This window comes from Marmota flaviventris, chromosome 5 (genome assembly GCF_047511675.1).
Source record: "Marmota flaviventris isolate mMarFla1 chromosome 5, mMarFla1.hap1, whole genome shotgun sequence".
Lineage (NCBI taxonomy): Eukaryota > Metazoa > Chordata > Mammalia > Rodentia > Sciuridae > Marmota > Marmota flaviventris.
The window spans coordinates 145,367,760-145,373,109 of NC_092502.1; the positions used below are offsets into that span (position 1 = coordinate 145,367,760).

General features: G+C 36.0%; 1 pseudogene; it reads right to left on the minus strand.

Moving 5' to 3' along the window:
• Positions 1 to 1,093: 1,093 nt before the first annotated feature.
• Positions 1,094 to 1,851, minus strand: LOC139705715 (AP-1 complex subunit sigma-2 pseudogene; annotated as a pseudogene).
• Positions 1,852 to 5,350: the final 3,499 nt, after the last annotated feature.

A 5,350-nucleotide genomic window follows, 5' to 3' on the forward strand; every position in this document is an offset into this window, starting at 1 on the left:
AATCTACTGATTTCAAGCAAGCAGCTGTATACAGATAACAAAAGCAACATCTTGTTACAGCTCAGCACACAGCATCCAAAGCAAACAGGCATGAGACAATGCATATTTATGCAGCATTAAAACCAGATGAATAACATGTTGCAGGGCAGGGGGCGGGATGAAGGGGGAAAAAAAATGGAAATGAAAGATCAATGTTTCCCAGTGCTTCAAATGTAGTGTATTACAGCAAGAATGGTAAGAATGGAAATAACTGATTTGTTACCTGCCTAATACAAAGTTTCCTGGTAGGTTTTCTTTCAGTGATAAACTAGTTTGAGTATCATCTGAAGTTATTGTGTAATGAAAACTTACTTAACTCAGTCTTTAAATTCTCTAGATTAAAATAATGAATGATTTGGTACTTTTCCTTTGATGATAAAATATGCTACATGTTTTATTAAAAGCATGTACAATAGTGATCAATGTTAAAAATTTTAGTATTCAGAAATATAAAGCCATAATTAACAAAGCACTACGTATTTAAATGAAGACTTAATATATTAGAAAACTATTAATAGTAAAATATAAACTTTAAGTATTGAACAGTATTGGAATTTTTGAACTATATAAATTAGCTCAGTATTAATACTTGGAAAGGGCTTTCCACTGAGCAATAGTGCAGAAGAGACTTTTCTGACACAGCTTTCTGATAGTTCAATATCATTATATCGCACAAATGTGATTCAATAAATGTGGCACTACAAAATTTCTTAACTGAATGTTTCAACTTTAAATATTATATACTAGTACAGATTAATTTTATTTTATTGTATTATTTCCACATACCCTTTTATGTGATACATTAGAACATTTTAACTCAGTCTGCAAGATAATCACACTATAGTTTTTTTTCCCCCCCTTTCAACAATTGAAGACTGAACAACTAAATATTATGGCACTGCTTATTTTGACAGAGTAATTCAGCCATAGTCTCTTTGGTAAACAATAATGATTGCCATGTTTTCCTCTTATAAGATTAATCACAAATGGTTCATTAATAGTAACATGCATGTGTTGAAGATGAAATATTACTCAAAACATTCACAGATCATACTTTGTCAGAAGAATTTAAATCAGTTGTGAACAGGAATAAGTTATATCAAGATCATATATAGAATGAAATAAAACAGGAAAGAGGAATGCAAACAGGAAAAAATACAATTGTAATGGTACTGGTTCTGAAATGTTCTATTATTTTTACAAGATAGTCAGCAAGCTGAGGATATTTTCTTTCATAAGTATATCAGCTCTCTATTTCCTCTGTGAAATTCTGCATACTCGATGAGTAGTCATTTAGTACACAGGGACATTAAAATATTCATGACGTGGCTCCTGTAGTAGATCAGCCTGCTCAATTGCTTTAAGGACATTTTTCTTGGATGTTTCCTGAACTTCCCCTCCCAAAAGAAACTCATCCAAAATAAAATAAGCCTTCTCGAAATTAAAGATGATATCAAGTTCACACACACTGCCAAAATACTTGTCAAGTAATTCCACATAACGATGAATTATTTCCAGGGTAATTAGTTCATTGTCCTGATCCTCAATAGCGCAGCAAAAATACAGACTAGCATATCTTTTATAAACAATCTTCAGATCTCGCCACTCAAGGAAGCTGCACATTTTAGGTTTCCGTGCTAAAACGGTTTGAACAAGTTCTCTTGTGATCTTTTTCTTCTCTTTGTCTGACAGTGGGACATACCATTTCTGCAGTCGAAGCTTTCCCTGACGACTAAAAAGCAACATAAACTGCATGGCGGCCGCTGGCCGCGGACGCGGCGGAGCTCGGCCGGCGGGGGCGGCGGCGGCTGAGGGGAACTGTCTGTGCATTCTGTTCCTAGATGGACAATAATAATGTATAATAAATTGCCCATGATCTCCTCTTGGGGGTCTTCCCACCTGCAGAGAGTTTAGATTATGACCTCCCTATGACCTAGCACCTTCTGTAGTGTATTGGAAAGCTACTTTGGAATATCATCCAAATGCCTACAGAAAGAGGGTCCTGGCTTTCATAGGAAATGGCCCAAGACACATGAAAAACATATTGCCCAGAAAAATTACAGGTGAAGTATACAATGACTCCTTTGGGACTTCTTCTCAAACCAGAGTTTGGAAATTTAAATTTGAAGAACATGGCTTTAAAGCAATGTGGGCACTATGACAAGACTGTCTAATTCAAGTTGGTAAAATAAGTATTCAAAAAGATATATGGTTAAATAAATTGAAAGTCAAAATTAATGATGAAATGTTTTGGGACAACCAAACACAAAGACTAAAAAATCAAACCAACCAACCAACCACCACCAACAACAAACAAACAAACAAAAAAAGAAAAAGGAAGGAAGGAAGGAAGGAAGGAAGGAAGGAAGGAAGGAAGGAAGGAAAGAAAATTGAGTATGACAGCAGAAAATGGTCAGGAATCTAGAGTTCTGCTTTCATTATAGTGAATATTGTCAGCTAAATTACATGTCTGCTAAATTCCTGTCTAAGGAATCAAGCAGTATACATACCTCAATAAAATGCTGTAAAGATTAATAAGAAATGTATCAAAGCCTTGCAAAGAAGCTGGATGAAAGATACTGTGCAAAACAAAGCATTTGTATTGTTGAATCTAACTAGGCTAAAAGCCCAGCAATACCACAATAAAGCATCTTCACACAAGAAAGGACTTGAACTTCAAAGAAAGGGAAACAATTACTAACCTTACCTGACACATCCCAACTTTTCCTTTTCCAGAGGTTTTCTCAGTAGCTATGGTTTTCAAAATAACTCCATGTTCTGACCTTTTATAAAGATTTTGTTCTAAAAATCACACCAGAGGATTCAACTTTATCTTGGGCTCTCTTATGCAACAACACAATAATTTGGAGCTGTTGAGGAAATGCACTGTATTGTCTAGACCATTCTAAAGCCTATCCAAAGCATTCTGATTTTAGGTGGAGACAATAAAGAGAGGAATTCAACCTAGAATTCAGGAAATCTTAGAGCAGACCGAAAGAATTAATGCTGCAGCAACCCATAGCCCCAACTCCCTGATCTGCATTTTGTCCAATCAAAGGATTGTAACGTGGAATTAAGGATTGAACTCTGTCCACTGATAGTTGGATACACAGTGATTCATCAATAATAAACTTGACTGATGCTGGGGTCTGTTCATAGTGTTCCTCAAGGCATTTGTGCTGGATGACGGTCTCAATTCAGGGTCAAAACAAAACAAAACAAAACAAAAGAAAATCTTATAGGAGAAGTTTGCATAGAGGAGTGAGAAATCACAGAGGAAGTACCACCAAAGAGGGCACAGATAGAAAACACTTGGGCTAGAGAGAGAGCTGCAGCATCATGTAAACATAACATTTCAGCCTCTTCCAGAATGAATTTGAGGAAAACAAAACTTTCTGCAGAAATTAGTATTAGACTGTATACTAGGTTGGAGAACTGGATGACTTTAAAGTCTTCTGAAGAAAGAATGAGAGGAGGATTGAGACTAGCCAAAGCACGGACAGACTCCTCATAGACACAGAGTGTAAGGGACTTCAGCAGATTTGTAGGAAAAAGGATAGTAAGATGATTTACAATTCCTGTATATCTTTATGAACTCTTATTTCCAAGTGTAGATCTCCAAAGAGAGTCCAGTCCAAGAATTCTTGCAAATCTGTTAAAACCCTGTTTAAATACAAGGACGTATGAACTGGTGCTTCCTTACCAGTTATTCAAGGGAAATTCTAGTGGCCAGAGAGGAGAAAACCAGGCAAAGAACACCCTGTGAAATTCTGTGTTACTGAGCTATGCTCGTACCTAAGACAGCCCTCTTTCAGAAATGCTCTTCCTCATTCTTTTCTGATCTATAAAGTAAGTGTGGAAAATAATATCCACCTTGTGTGAATATTGCGAAGATTGAATGAGACAATGCACATAAAGCCTACAAACAGTGAGTGCTCAATAAATGTTTGTTATGATCACTCACCATCACCCTCCCACACGTCTGTGTGTACAGAGAGTCTTCATTTTTCTCACAACATATAGCAGATTGGATTACCTTATTTCAATGACCAATAAAGACACACATGCATGTGTATTACAAACATATATATAAAGGTAACAAACTGTTCTCTTTTATCCATTTTGAGGAGAAAATTTCTGCTTTTGAATAATCTCTGGATTATTTATGGAAAAGTTCTTTTATTCCCTTAATATGTATTTTTCATTTACAATGATTTTATCTCTTGCTGAAATAACTACATAAATAACTTAGTAACAATTTCTATAAGAAAAATGAACTGTAAGGTTCGTATTCCAGTTATGGTAACAGTAATAAAAAATGTTTCCAGAGCACATAACTCATTTTAACCATTACCCCTAAAGGCTATGTATGCACACACACACACACACACACACATCCGCTTTTTTTTTTTTTTCAGCAATTTGTGTCAGAATTTAGGATGGAGATGTTTTGTGTTCTTTGGGTTGTCTCCTGGCATTTTCTCCAGTTGGCTGCTGGATAAATCTTTTCTCTGCCATTGGTATGATTCAGTTTTCAATTATCAGTTTTTGCTGAGCCACATCGATATTTCCTAATATTTCATCTTCTTCTCTACTAAATATAATGTTAGGTTATACAAGAGATTCAAAAACAACTACAGTTCATATGGTCTCCACTGAAGAGGCTGGCATGAGGCGTTGAGGGTTTGGCTTTCTGGTCCTAATAGATCATTTCCCTTGTTGTGCACCTTAACAGTTAGGACTGGTCAGTGGTGCTCAGAACATATTAATAAGGCGTGACATTAGGATTCTGTCCATGTATAATTACCTGCTGGCAATTCAGAGTTTGGAAAGGTTCCTGGCAGCGGTTGCCAGGTGTAAACTTAAGAACAGCGCCAAATTGCTATTCATGGGCAATGGTTTGAAGTGAGCCTCAGTACAAATTTAAAGGAGTTTGAAGGTAACAGGCAGTATAATTATACAGCCAATAACCCCAGTATTCAACTCATATTGAAGGCAACAGAGGATGTTTTAGTTTATACTCTTTGCCTGATTTTTTCTACCAAGGTAGGAAAATTGGCCAGATTATTTAATTTAAAGGTATGATGAGTGATAGAAAGAAGTGTATCCATCCCCTGCAAAATCAGGAGGCATAATTTATTCAGCTCGCCACTGATCTGTTCATCGTTTCTCACTGTGAGTTTCACATAGTTTTCTGCGTTTCTTTCAAGATTTCTACAGATTTTACAATATTTAATTAAAAGAGTATTACATTCCTGTGGTGTACATACTCATAGGTATCCAAGTGTTAAGAGAGTTTGAATCATTCTAG